Consider the following 15,951-nt stretch of genomic DNA (forward strand, 5'->3'; position numbering starts at 1 on the left):
TCGGAACTGGCGCTGAGCTTTCATCTCGGCTCGTCTGTTCCCACCGCTCATTCTCACGCTGGGCACGAGTCTCGAAGTTATGATGCATGGTAGCCTGCTGAGTTCGGAGGTCTTCACAAATAGTATTAAGAGAATGCATGCCACGGTGAATCACAACCATGCATTCTGCATCCGACCTACACCTTTCCAAGGCATTGGCATCAAAACATGTCGTGTCATCCTTATCCTCTGAGTTAGTCTCCTTGACTACCCTCTCTTCAGGTAACCTCCAAACTCTCTGGATACACTCTGTATAAATATGATGATTTCGGTGCTCCTTCAGGCAAATCCCATCAGACCTCGGAGTCGCTCTCAAGGTCATCATGATCTTCGTTAGCAAAATAGGGAGAGGTGCAATACTCCTTCCAACTCTCCTAATCATGTTACGCAAAAACTCTAAAATATAGAACTCATACTTCTGCTCCTGGAGTATCCACAAACGTGAAGGCAGTTCAGACCGATATCGCTGACTTTCTCCTTCCCTATGACATTCCTACCAATCCACTGAGCTCTGACCCAATTTGGTTGGTTTCGAGAGATCGTATCGGCGAACACAATGCGAGCTCGCATTGTAGTTCCCTTCCGCAACAGTCACGTTCATCAAAGGTTCTACAGTAGTAAACTGGGAATCCTGTAATGTGGCATCGAGATGGTGTCTAGGCGAAATGCCTAAAATCTCAGCCAACAACCCAATAGTAACCTCTCTCCTCTTCCCAGCCACCTTAACAAAAATTCGATTCCCATCCAACTCCCTCGTCCTATAAAACTCTCGGACCAAATCTTCGTGGTAAAAATCGTCTGTCGAGTACCACAAACCACTCCAGTCTCTCCTAACCATCTCGGCACCGTAAAATGGCACGAAGTGGTCGGCAGTAAAAGCGTGCTCCTACAATATCCGATGTCTTTGAGCCATTGGAGTTTTTATAAGATTTGTGGGTTTGAATAAGGTAGGGAGACTTGTTTTGAAACACCCTAACTAAAAATAATGGCAGGAGGCGCGGTGGTGGTGGTGGCAGTTTGAAATTCTTGAATTTTCAGTGGTTTTTGGTTGTTTAAATTGGTGGAGTTGGTGGTGGGTGTAGTTAGAAGAAGATTTGGGGTGGGTTTTAACTTTGGGCGTGGGTGTATTTAGGTTTTTTTTTTTTTATTATTATTTAGGTTAGGTTTTTAAGCTTTGTTGTTTGTTAATGGCGGTTTGGAGAATGCCTTTATTTGTTGGTGGAAGAAGGAGGCGCGTAATGCTGCTGCGTCTTTGCGAGGTTAGCCCAAGCCCACTTGATTTTTCGATTTTGTTTTTCGATATTTCGCTCAACTTCAAATTTAAATTGTCACTTCGTTACCGGGCCGATTTTTTCGAATGAAGCATGGAAATGATCAGGAGAGAATTTCCAATCCAATGATTCATAAAACGCTCTAGTCCGACTATTGGTGACATGTAAGAAGATGGAAAATACCTCAAAGTGTGTGCATGACGTAAGTTATGCGAACGAATGAAATCTAATTTCATAGATAATGTCAACCCGGATCGGAATATGATTAAACGGCCTAAACAACACAAATGGACAGTTGAACAATCCAGGACGAAAACCGGACACCCCACCCCCAAACAAATTTTTGAAAACAGAGTTTAGAAAATTTGTTTTTTAAAAGTGGGTATTTTAAAGTCAGATTCCCAAGACTTCTTAAATTACTATGTTTGTGATTTTAACAATTTTTTATTTTTTTTATGAATAAAATTTAATATAAGAAAAACAAGAAGGCAATAAATGCATAATTCACACCATAGAGAAACATGACTCAAAAACCGAGAAAACATGCAAGAGTGGAAAAGGTGAATTATGTTAACCGTAGACCTAGGATCCGGTACTTACAGCCACACACTCCATAGGGAGGGCCCGGTTACCTGAGTTGTGCACTTACCAATATATGGAAATGAAAGGAAGTACACCAATGAAAAATGTCAGTCCTCATAGACAGGGTTTGTAAAAGGACTTCCTCTACATCAGGGGACAATAGCTCGTGAAAATGTTTCAACTGTTGGCCATTACCTTGAAAGGTACTGTTATCCTTGGGATTTACCAAGGTGATTGCCCCGTAAGGGGTGACTTCAGTAACCAGATAAGGACCAGACCAACGGGTTTTTTTTTCCCTGGAAAAATATGTAGACGGGAATTATACAGTAAGACCTTTTGACCTACCACAAACTCTTTGCGCAAGATTTGCTTATCATGAACCCATTTCATGTTAGCTTTATAATCCTTTGCGAGATCATAAGAGTCGCTACGGATTTCTTTAAGCTCATTCAATTGCAAGTTGTGCTTGACACCCGCCTCATCAAAATTGAAGTTAAGGCTTTTTATAGCCCACATAGCACGGTGCTCCAATTCAACGGGCAAATAACAAAGTTTCCCAAATACAAGTCTAAAGGGAGACATACCTATAGGAGTTTTGAAAGTAGTCCTATACGCCCATAAGGCATCAGATAGACGCTTCGACCAGTCTTTCCTATCAGGATTTACAGTTGTTTCTAAGATCTTTTTGATTTCCCTATTAGAAACTTCTACTTGGCCACTATTTTGTGGATGATACGGAGTTGCTACCTTATGTGTACTCCATACTTTTTTACTAGTGATGCAACAACTCTGTTGCAAAAATGTGTTCCTTCATCACTAATGATGGCCTTGGGAATGCCAAATCGACAGAAAATATACTCTTTTACGAAAAACATAACTGTCTTATGGTCATTGCTACGGCAAGCCATGGCCTCTATCCATTTAGACACGTAGCCCATGACAACTAGAATATAAATGAAATCGTTGAAAACTGGAAAGGGACCCATGAAGTCAATGCCCCATACGTCAAAAATTTCTACCACCATAATTGGATTCAATGGCATCATATTACGCTTCATGATTCGCCCAAGTTGTTGGCAACGAATGCACGCCTTGCAATGCACTTGGGCATCTTTAAAGAGAGTAGGCTAATAAAACCCACATTGTAGAATTTTAGCAGCTATTTTCATACCACTGAAATGGCCACCACACTCTTTTTCATGGCAGAATGGGAGTACCTCATTATATTCCCACTGGGGAATACAACGACGAATAATCTGATCCGCACAATACTTAAAAAGGTAGGGCTCATCCCAATAGTATAGCTTAACTCTGGCAAAAAACTTCTTACGTTCATTTCTTGACCAGTCATAAGGAATAACATTAGACGCTAAATAATTTACGATGTCAGCATACCATGGTGCAGAAAATATAGCATACAGATGCTCATCCGGAAAAGAGTCCGGTATGGACTCAGAATCACTATCATCGTCATTTGTAAGTCTAGATAAGTGGTCGGCAACTACGTTTTTGACTCCTCGTTTGTCCTTTATTTCTAATGTGAATTCTTGTAGAAGAAGAATCCATCGGATCAACCTCTGCTTAGCATCCTTCTTTGCGAGAATGTACTTAAGGGCTACATGGTCCGTGTAAACTAGAGTCTTAGAACCAACCAAATAAGGATGAAACTTATCTAAAACATAAACGACAGCTAAGAATTCTTTTTCAGTAGTTGTATAATTCCTTTGAGCATCGTTTAGAGTTTTACTAGCATAATAAATAACGATGAATTTATTATCTAGTTTATGTCCCAAGACAGCACCAACTGCATAATCACTAGCATCACACATAAGTTCGAAAGGTTTAGACCAATCGGGAGGCTGTATAATGGGTGCAGAAGTTAAGGCGGCTTTTAAAGTTTCAAAAGCCTGTTTACAGTTAAAATTAAAATCAATGGTGGCCTCCTTTAAAAGCAGATTAGTTAAGGGTCTAGCTATTTTCGAAAAATCTTTGATAAAACGCCTATAGAAACTTGGATGGCCTAGAAAGGCTCTAATATCACGGACAGTCCGTGGTATAAGTAGAGTTGCTATCTTATTTAGTTTAGCCTTATCTACTTCAATGCCATCACTAGATACGATGTGACCAAGTACTATGCCTTTTTTTTTTTTTACCATGAAGTGACATTTTTCCCAATTTAAAATGAGACTCTTCTCTTCACATCGCGTTAAAACTTTAGACAGGTTAGACATGCATCCAGTGAAAGAGTCTCCATAGATAGAAAAATCATCCATGAACACTTCCATGAAACGCTCTACCATGTCACTAAATATATGAAGCATACACCACTAGAAGGTACCAGGAGCATTACAAAGGCAAAAAGGCATTCGTTTATAGGCGTATGTTCCAAAAGGACATGTGAAGGTAGTCTTTTCTTGGTCATCAATATCAATAATAATTTGGAAATAGCCAGAGTAGCCATCCAAAAAACAATAAAAAGCATGACCAGCTAAACGTTCAAGCATCTGATCTATAAACGGTAAAGGAAAATGATCCTTTCGTGTCATGGTATTTAAACGTCTGTAATCAATACAGATCCTCCATTTCATAGGACCATGCATGACAACATATTCACCCTTGGCGTTACGTACTATGGTAATCCCTGATTTCTTTGGAACTACATGAATGGGACTTACCCATTCGCTATCAGAGATTGGGTATATGATACTCGCATCGAGTAACCGTAAGACCTCTTCCCTGACCACTTCTTTCATGGAAGGGTTTAAACGACGCAGAGGTTCGCGGGAAGTCTTTGCGTTATCCTCTAAATGGATACGATGAGTGAACACATTAGGGTCAATTCCCTTAATGTCGGCTAGAGACCAACCAATCGCAGAACGATGTTCCCTAATCACCTTGATCAATCGTGTCTCTTCCTCCTTAGATAATAGAGAAGATATAATTACCGGATGACTACCATCCGGATCAAGTTGAATATACTTTAACTCAGGAGGAAGAGGTTTAAGCACCAGGGTGGGAGGAATATCGATAAATGCTTCTGGAGGGTCATCATCTTGAGTAATGAATACTTGCTTAGGCAGCAGGTATTCAAACTCTGTATATGGAGCAACCGAAGGGTCTACGATTTATGTAGACTCGAAGATGGTGTTGACTTCCTCTATGTAAGGGTCATCGACAAAATTTGAACTTCCAAAAGAAAAGAATTTATGCATATGGTTTTTTGGAAACGTGTTATTAAAGTAATCTTAAGCTAAGATCTCCATCTATAGACAAATCTGGTAACTGTTTCATCAGTTTAAAAACATTTACCTCAACCGAAAGATGGCCAAAAGACAAGGACATCGACCCATCGCAGCAGTTTATAAGTGCGTTGGCAGTCGCCAAGAAGGGACGCCCTAAAATGATCGGAACATAGTCGTTAGCGACTTTTGTATCGAGGATAACAAAATCAGCTGGATAGTAAAAATCCTGGACCTTAACAAGCACATTTTCAACCACACCCTTAGGGTACTTAATTGATCGATTCGCTAATTGCAACGTCATTTTAGTAGGGTGCATCTCTTGTAGACCTATTTGTTTGTATAGATAATACGGGAGTAAGTTAACACTCGCCCCTAGGTCTAGTAAAGCAGTCGTCGTGTGGGAATCTCCTAAGGTGCATTGTACAGTAGGACTACCAGGGTCCTTGTACTTAACGATTCCATTGTGTTCTATTAAAGTTGGAAATTGTTCAGTTAAAAAGGAGTCTTTAGGAATATTTGTCTTATGCCTTTTAGTGCACAACTCTTTGAGAAAATTAGCATGGTGAGGTAATTTTTTAATTGCGTCCAGAAAAGGTAAGTTTATCGTTAGATTTTTAAAAACTTCCCTAACCTCGTCGAAGTTTGTATCCCTGTTTAACATAGCTAATTTATAGGGAAACGGTGGTTTCTCTCTATAGTTAGTGTATGGATCAACTGGATGTATAACCTTTGCTTTCTGTTTCTTAGGTTGTGGTTTAACTGGTACCTCTACAGGAGTAGGCTCTTCAGTTCCTATTACGGTATCTAATACAATCTCCAGTGTAGGTACAACTGGTGGGATAACTATAGGCATAGCTACTTTGTTATCAACCACTCTCCCAGAACGGAGAGTGGAGATGGCATTTAGCTCACCTACGTTTTCATTTTCCATACTAGTATTACCATTTACCTCAAAGGCTGTGTTTGTTGTTTTAGGATTAGCTATCGTTTACCTTGGAAACACTCCTTTGGGTTGCACTTTCTCTTGAGCTAACTGCTGTAAGGAAAGTTGGATGGCTTGTAAAATCTGTTGTTGAGATTGCATAAAGGTATCGAAATGATCCGGTTGTGGAAGAGTGTTAGCTATAGGTTGTGTGACAGGAACTATGACACGTTGATTATTAATGGATGGATTTTGATAGTTATTATTTACCGGAACGATACCTCTATTAGCATTATAATTATTATTGTTATAATTATTATAATTACCCTGACCTTGTTCTTGTCGTGGTGGAGCTTGGTTATAATTGTTTGCTTGCCTAACATTTTGATTATTAAACCCTGGAGGTGTTACTTGTTGATTATTTCTCCAACTGAAGTTGGGATGTTGTCTCCAAGGGGCGTTAGGAATAGGAAAACTATTAATCGAGCATATATTATCTTGTTGTGATTGTTGTTGTTCATAGGCGAGAGGACAATAGGAGTCGGGATGCTCTGGACTCAAACAGAAATTACATGGATTGGTGTTGACATTCATGACGGGGATCGGCGTTTGTTGAATAGAAATAGCCTCTACCTTTTTAGTTAGAGATTTGATTAAAATTTTTAGTTCCGGATCGGGTTTCATCTCAAACATACCGGCGGCTTTAACTGTTGTAGAAGAACTAGCGGAACGGGAGAAATCGTCACTACCGCCCCCCCCCAGTTATTATTACGCTTAGTTTGATCTTCTGAAAATTTATAAGCCTCTGAGGCTCCCTTACTTAGAAAACTACCCCCATTCATTATGTCAAGCACCTCTTTGTGGTGGTGTAACAATCGCTTGAAAAAGGCATGAACTAGCGTGTCTTTCGCGAGGTTATGGTGTGGACACTCTATAAGTAGATCGGTGAAACGATTCCAAGCCTCTGAAAATGATTCATGAGGATTCTATTAAAAGAAATAAATCTTGGAAAGCATTTCATCGGTCTTCAGTGGTGGGTAAAAATGTTCCATAAATAGTTGAACAAGTTTAGCCCATGAGTCCACAGAATTTGGCGCTTGGGCAGTTAACCAAGACGCCACCTTATCGGCTAATGTGAAGGGAAATACCCTTAGTTTAATTTGTTCAGCACCAACCGTAGGATGGAGGAATGTAATAAGGACTTGGTCAATCCTACGCATGTGCTGATAGGGCTTTTCATGGTCTAACCCATGAAAAACGGGTAAAAAATTAAATATATTCGGGGGAATTCGAAAATCCCCCACTGGGTCTGATAGAACGATGCAAGATTTAGGGCTATCGTTCAAGGCTTTGTAAAAGTCAGAGAGAGGAGACTCTCTTTCTTCAGCCATTGCTTCAGGTGGTGTGTGTGGTATATTAGTTAGAGGTGTAGTCGATGGTATACTAGAAAGGCTTGTTTGTTGACGTTGTCGGTTGATTACGTTAGGCATTTTTCTTCGGCCTGACCTTAATCTCATGCAAGGCTAAGCCAATCTTAAAGAACACAACAACACTCCAAACAATCCTGATATGCTAGTATGAACCTCTAACAGGAGATGTGAGGTGTGGAAGAAAAGAGTACCTGAATGCCTCCTTGCTTCGCTTATAAATAGTGTCTTGTTTACGCGTGCTCAGTGTATATAACAAGTTAGAACACTGAAAATCTTGAAGAAATGGAAGTTTGAATCAAACCTGTGGAAATCGGGCAGTTTCAGCAGAGAGCGTGGTCGCGCTCAGGTCAAGCTAGAGTTCTAGGCGTGTGGGCGCAGGTCGCGTTCCAAGTTAGCCTTGGTAGGGCACAGGTCGCGCTTAGGCAAAAAGTGGAATTCCAGGCGTGTGGGCGCGGGATGCGCTCGTGTTTTGCCTTGGCAGGGTGCAGGTCACGCTCATCCAAAAGATGGAATTCCAGGCGTTTGGGCAAAGGGTGCGCTCCAATTTGGCTTGCCCAGGGCGCGGGTCGCGCTCCGAGGTATTTTTTTAAGGAAAATTTCAATGCTGAAACAGACAACCACAGTGAGAATCAAACAAAGGTGGGTGGGTTATGGGACTTTGAAAAACTATCAATTCTAAAGAAAACAATACTAAAAAGTACTAAGATGGCAGCGATGCCATTTGATAAACGGTAAAAAAGATAGTTTTACTCAAAAATAAAGCGATGAAACTCTAAACGAAAGTAAAACTACAAACTGAACTTATACTAGACTTATCAAAGATATTTGTTTTCTACTCTCGATCCTATTGACGTAGAGTTGGAATAGAAGATTCGTTCCACTCCTAGTTATTTAGCATTCAAGTTTTCTATAATTGATGGTCTATCCAAGGTCAATGAGAGATTTACGAAGGGAATTTATACTACGATGTGAATTCAAATAACAAAATACAAATAACGGAATGACAGAATGCTAAGAGTTGAATCTAGATAAATAATTAGGGGAATTTGATTCCACCTTGAATCCAACTTAATAAACTAGCATACATTCGCTGTAAACCAATTCTTACGTTCTTACGGTAAGAATTGGTCGTTCTAATCCCTAATTATACGTGGTATTTCTACCAATTCATAACTAGCATGTGAGGTTGTCCACCCATTCTCATGGTGAATCAACGACCTTCTAGAGTGGAATAGATTCTTACAACGATTCTATACTACACAATCAAGTTTTCATCAAGGCTTCATCAAACCCCTCTAATGGAGGTTTAGCCTTGATTCATCAAACTATCATTTCCAATTGAATTAAAACTAGACATAATATAAAGATTTGAACTTTACTAATTTAACTACTCAAGAATTGAAATCCAAATTAATAATTAGGAAATGAATAACAAACAATAATTGAAATTAGATCTAAACAAATTTAAATGATAAAATCGAAATTAACAAGAACTACTATTTTATTTATCTAATGAATGAAGAACAATGATTCAAATAATTAATCTAAAACAAGGAATGAAACTAATTAATTACTAATTGAAATTCAAAAACTAGATCTACAAGCTATTCTAATGGCTACTTTCTATTCTAAGCTATCTAACTCCTCTTTTCTTAAGAGCTAAGTCTTGTTTTATGTAAAGGAGGAGACCATATCCACAATTTCGTGCATGAGCTGAGGAGCCATGTTTTGGGCCGGAAAATCGAGCCCAAAGCCCAATTTCTTCAGTCCACAGAGTCTGTTTCAGCTGACTTTGACTTTAGTAGATTTTTCGTCCACTTCTGCTCCTCTGATTGGGTCAAGTCTTGGACCATTGGAAAGCTCTTTTCGAGCCAGTCGTTTTGACATAAGGTAGGCCCAAATCCGAGGCCTGAGTCCAAAGATATGGTTCGGAAAATTCTGGACTTGACTTGTCTTTGTTTACGCCGTGTTGACTTTTCAACTTTTGACCGGGCTTTATAAAGGCTTTGTCTCCTTGAATCTTGGCCTTTATCACAGAACTTCTTAGCAACCAACCCTTTGCTCCTTTATATCACCAAAGTGGCACATTTCTGCACATAATTGAGTTCCATGCTTGAAATACATAAAAGCACTTAATTAGCATTAACTCTTATTTATTACTTGCATAATTGGTCTAAAAGTAGTATTATTAAGGGGTTAAAACTACAGTTTTGGGCTCTTATCACAGTACAAGATATATATGGTGGCAGTGGTGGGATGTGGGAAAAGGATGGTTGTTTATAGAAGATGGTGGTGCTGCGATAAGTGGTGGAGGAGATGGTGGTGGAGGTTGTGCTGGAATTCGGAGTAGAGAACAGTGGAGATTGGTGGGGAAATGGGAAAGATGGTGATAGGCAGACAATGGTGCCGGTGGTGCAACAACAGTAAAGTCAGGTTTTGAATCGGTGGAGAGATGGTGGTGGAGAGACGGTGGAGATGGTGGAGGATTGGTGATGGGGGGTGGCAGCAACAAGTGGGTGCTGGAGGAAGGGTGCGGCGGTGGAGTGAGGTGCCGCACGAGTAGTGCGGCACTGGAGAAGAAGGGTCGGGTTTTTCTAGAGAAGAAAGGACAGTAATTATTATTATTTTATATATATATATATATATATATATATATATGAACTATATACAAATGTGCAAGGGAAGATTAACGTGTTAGCAACACTGGACGGCCAGAAGACTTTTCACGTAAAATCTCAGGCAACTGTCATCTAAGATATGAAGCAAACCTAATCCAGCGAAACTGTGGCTTAACCTTTATGTTTTGGGGGACTAGGGTGCAGGACGGTACTTAATGCTAGCACTTTTGCGGGGTAAAGATTTGAAGTTTCTTTATCCGTTTTGGTACTAACTCAAGTTCCTTACTCACGGTTCATCGTTTGTCTAGTTCGAGTAGGGATTCGTTCCAACTTAAGTTCTAGGATACATTACCAAACTTTAGTTTGCTCTTTTAGGAAACTAATGAGTAAGGCTTATACTAAGTCTTGATTTGTTTTACTTCCTAATGGACACTTATTATGCAAGACACGAAAACGGATCAAAGTTGATGTTTGACAAGATAAATAAAGAGAGAAAGGGTAGAGGCTTATTCTACTCATGCAAGTTCTCACTATATTCCTTCTAGAATCATTTTTTTTGCAAGCAAATGTGAATATATTATAAAGATAAATAAAAGGTTACATATTAAAGTTTCTTACTACATAAGGAACAAAAAGAACAAAAGGAACAAAAGGGCATCTTGCTACACTCTAAGAAAATCTAAAGTATAACTGGTCCTGGTTTTCCAAACTTGTGACAAAAGGTGGTCTATCCACACTCCATACAAAATCATCCTGGTCTAAAGTGGGTCCATGCTTTGCCACAGCATCCGCGCTGAAGTTGGCTTCCTTCCAGGCATGCGATATCCTATAGTAGGTGAGCGTAGCAGTAGCCCTCGCCCATCTCAATTTCAGAACCTAGGGAATGTGGCCATTAGAGAAGGCAAGTACAACTGACTGTGAATCTATTTCTAGCCAAACACTTGTCCAATTTCTTGCAACTACACCTTCCACTGCTAGAGTTAGTGCTTGACATTCTGCTTCATAGTTGGTAACTATTCCCAGTCCTTGTGCAAGTACGCCAAGAAAGTGGCAATGATGGTCTCTGAAGATTAACCCCACACCCCCTCGACCAGGATTACCGATAGAGCTACCATCATAATTGATCTTTACCACTCCTTCCTCTGGTGGGTGCCATTTAACTTGTTGAATTGCTTTTATTGGCTTGGCCTTGCATTCGATCCCTAGAGAGTGTAGAATTGCCAATTCCTTGACTGAGTTGAACATGTAGCTCTTGGACAGTCTGCCAGTCGTATGCATTCCTTGCCAGACCAACTTTCTTATGTAGCGATGGTTGAAGTTTGAGTCATTGTACCTTTGCACATTTCTCATCTTCCATATTGCTACCAACAGACTCAGTACTGCTGCTGTCCACAATTCCTTAATCAGTGGAATTGCATGATTTGCTGCTTTCAGAATTTCTTTCATACCGCCGTTTTTGGGAACTGATAATGCTTTCAACTGGAATAAACTTTTAATCCAATCTTAGAGAGCCTGAGAGTTTGGGCAGTACCAGAATAGATGGTCAAAGCTTTCTTCATCTTCCTTGCATCCGTTACATCGAGAAGCCAACTGGATACCTTTGCTTGTAACTTTGTCATCTGTTGGTATGATATGATGCATAATCTTCTAAGCCATTCCAGAAATTTTGGGATGAATATAGCTGTTCCAGATGCTGTGGTGCCACCAGACAATATTCCCCTTTTCCCTAATAGTGTCATAAGCCGAGAGGACTGTGAACTTGCCTTCCTTGTCTGGCTTCCAGATTCGGCAATCGTCTAGCTCATTGCAAGGTGGGGTTAGAGAGAGAAATGGCATGCCCAGTGTCTCAAAGAGCTACAGAGTTACGGTAGGAAAATTCCACTGGTTGTTCCTTATTCAAGTCGCTAACTCTGGTTTTGGGGATACGCCAGTCGATGTGAGGGAGCAAGTCAGCCACTGAACTAGGCCCAGCCCAAGCATCTCGCCACATATCCACTGTAGTACCATTTCCAATGACCCAAGCAATATGGTTTCTCATGGATTCCAAAGCCCACTTAATCCCGACCCAAATGGATGAACACTTGTAATAGGCAAGCTGTTTGCCATTTTCATTTTATACTTCTGTTCCATGTACTTGGACCAAGAGTTGTCCATGGTAAGCAGTTGCCATGCTAGTTTCATGAGGAGTGACAGATTTAACTCCTTGAGGGACCAAATGCCAAGCCCTCCTTCAGTCTTTGGTTTGCAAACTTTTGCCCATTTGAGAGTAATGGACTTCCTCACTGTGGGATTGCCTGACCATATGAAATTTCTGATGGCTTCTTCTCCTTCTTTGATGCTTTTCCGAGGCCACTTATAGATCCCCATGTTATACACGGGAATGCTATTCAGAATAGATTGTGCTAAGACAACTCGACCCTGAAAGGAAAGTAGCCGTCCTGCCCATCCACTTGCTCTCCTTTTAATCCTGTCCACCAAATTCTGAATGTTGGCATGGCGGACTCTACCCTTGAAGAGGGGAACTTCCAAATAATTTTCTGGTAGGTGGCCTTCCTTCATGTCAAACAAAGCTTCCACCTTTCTTCTCTTTGTTGTAGTCATGCTACCGAGGAGCAACTTGCTTTTCCCTTTGTTTATTAGCTGACCAGCTGCCTTTTGGTATGCCTCCAATGCGTTCTTCAAGTGCACTAGTCTTTTTAGACTTCCATTTGCAAATAATATGATATCATCCGCAAAAAAAAGGTGAGTGGGTGATGGACATTTCCCCGCAAAAACCATAGGGGTGATTCTGCCTGAGAGTTGGACCCTTATAATGGCTCTGCTTAGCGTGTCCTCGGCAAGGGCAAAGAGAATAGGGGACAGTGGATCCCCTTGCCGGAGTCCTCTCCCTATGCCAAAGAAGCCACAGGGTCCTCCGTTTATCATAATAGAGATTTTGGCGCTGCTGAGAACCTTCATAATCGTGTCGCAGAATGCTGAGCTGAAGCCAAATCTTTTAAGGACCAAATACAAGAATTCCCAGCTAAGTGAATCAAATGCCTAGGAAATGTCTAGTTTGATAACTACATTGCCGCCTCTTCTTTTGATGTGCATGTCATTAATGAGTTCGGATGCCATGCAATGGCAGTGCTACATGTTCTTCCCTTCAAGAAACCATGCTGTTCATAACAAATAATGCCCATGGCTATGGAAGATAGCCGGTTTGCTAGAATTTTAGTAACAATCTTGAAAAGAAAGTTACTCAGGCAAAGGGGCCTAAACTGGCCAATTTCCATAGCATTTTTGCACTTCGGAATCAATACTAAGAAATTTGAGTTCATGCCTTAAGGAATGCTCTGATTTTGGAAGAAAGAACAGATAACTCGACACACATCAACTCTAACAATGCTCCAACATTTCTGGAAGGACATGCCCTGGAAACCATCCGGCCCCGGAGAACTGTTGGGGTCCATGTTTGTAACTGTGGTAGTGATCTCCATCCAATCAGGAATTGCCATGAGAAAAGCATTTTGAGACTCTGTGACCAGAAGTGGGATATGGTCCATAAGTTCCTGATTATGCTCTACCGGTCGTGCTTTAAACTTTTCTTCATAAGAGTGGACTAAGTATTCCTTAATGGACTTTTGGTCTTGCAGCAAGTTTCCCTTAGCTGTTCTTAGTTCCTCAATGAATGCTTTGGCCTAGCGAATATTTGCTTTAGCTTGGAAGTATGCGGAGTTTCTGTCTCCCTCAATCTCCTCCTTAATGCATGATCTTTGTTTCCACATGGATGATTCTGTTTGCATTAATTCATCAATAAGTTTCTCCATTTCCAGTTCCTAGAGTTGCATTTGAAGGTCCAACGACTCATGTTCTTGCTGTTTCTGTAACTCTTGGAGAGATAGATTTGCTTGTTTAAGTTTGTCTCTGTTCCCCCAATAAGTTATCTTGTTCCATTCCTTCAGAGCGATTTTAAGCCTCTTCAGTTTGCGCATCACTAGTCGAATTGGAGCATCAGCTATGGGCTCTTGCCAACTCTCTCTCACCAAGTCCATGAACTGGGGGTGTTCCAGCCATATGTTTCTGAATCTGAAAGGAACGTTCGACGGTCTTAGATTTTTAGTGCATCATCCGATGATTGGAGAGTGATCAGAGAATTTCCTCGACAGAATTTTGCATCTCCAGTTCTAATTCTCCAAAAGCCAACTGTTATTGACCAAAACTCTGTCTAGCTTCACCAAAATCCTCTTATTCCCTATCCGCCTGTTGCACCAAGAGTACCTAAGGCCAAGAGTGGTAGTATCCTGAAGGAAATTGTTATTAATGAAGTCAACAAACTCATTCCTAGCTCTCTGATTCGGATGACGGCCTCCTTTTTTTTCCCGAACTTGTAGCAACAATATTAAAGTCTCCAATAGCCATCCAAGAGCAGTTTAGTGCACCAAAATCACCAAGCTCATCCGAAAGGGCTCTTCTTTGAATGTAAAAGCATTTGGCGTGGATAAAAGAGATGATATGCAAGTTAATTGCCACCATGATTTGCTGTTTGGATGAAGCAACCACATTCACCGTTAACTCTTACCTCCAAACAATCTAGGTATTTCCTGATTATGATCAAAAGCTGTACTGTAGCCATATTTTAAGAGGTTCAGCCAGTCCAATGAGATCAGGCTTGTACTCATGGATTATTTCTTCTAAGTAATTGTTCGGTGTGGTTCTTCTCAAGCCGCGAACATTCCAGAAGAGAATATTCATTTCTTATGTTTTGGGAATTTTCTTGCCCTTGTGGATGGAGGAGAGTGGTCCTGCAACATCCATTGTGGTTTATTCTTCTTCTTGGGTATCGTCTACCATGGTTCATCACTATCATCCGATATGTCCTCTTCATCAAGCAAGTCTGCCCAATTCACCACTCTCGAAATAAAATTGGTTTCATTCACCACATTGTTGCTTTTGTCCATATCTGAGGTGGAGAACGAGGACTCCGCTCTTGTTGACGATGCGGTATAGGATTCAGAACCTCTGCTATACAAGGCCAGGTCTCCAACAACCTCTTCATGGGTGAAGTTAGACATTATGTTGGAGGAAGGCCCATGTGTCGGAGGTGAAGCAAAGATCTCACCCACAGGAGAATTCAAGACTTATAACCCAACAGCCTCTTCACGACGGAAGTTAGGCACTATATTAGGTGTAATATCCTTATGAACTAAAGAAGTCGGAATCCCCGCAGGTGGAGATATTAACGGTGTTACTACCGCTGTAGCCTTAACCCCATACTCCTCCAATGTTGAAGTCGCTCTTATCACAAGGGACGCCTCTCGATAAGGCTCGGTCCCAGTCAGTGCCGTAGCAGCCACCTTTGCAATCGCCCCCACAGATGCATTTTCCTCTGCTGAGCGAAACTCAACTGCCTTGTCCGTAACTAGCGCCTGTGCTTTCTCTGCTGAATTTCTCTGTTGGGAATTCTTTGTAGTCGCACCCTCAAGCTCAGCAGTGCCCACATGCTCAGCAGCACCCACATGTTCAGCAGCAGCAGCCTTATCGCTCACTACACTTTTGTGCGCAATTGAAGAACCAAGCGCAGCAGCCCCCTCTGTAGACTTTACTACTGAGATATCCACTGTCGCACCCTCTGAATAAGAGCTTGCAGTCGCACCCACTGAGGCTAGGGAATGAATCTCTGCTGGGCAATACACAACTGCCTTCCCAGAAACAGCCGCTTGGGATTTATGTACAACAGCACCCTCGACACCTTTATGCTTAGCATCTCCCACATGGTCAGCAGCCCCCTCATGATCAGTGGCAAAAAGCTTATGAGCAGTAGCCTCATGTTCAGCCGCATTGGCAGCTCCCACCTGTTAATCAGCT

Source organism: Coptis chinensis, chromosome 7, assembly GCF_015680905.1.
Source record: "Coptis chinensis isolate HL-2020 chromosome 7, ASM1568090v1, whole genome shotgun sequence".
In the NCBI taxonomy this organism is placed as follows: domain Eukaryota; kingdom Viridiplantae; phylum Streptophyta; class Magnoliopsida; order Ranunculales; family Ranunculaceae; genus Coptis; species Coptis chinensis.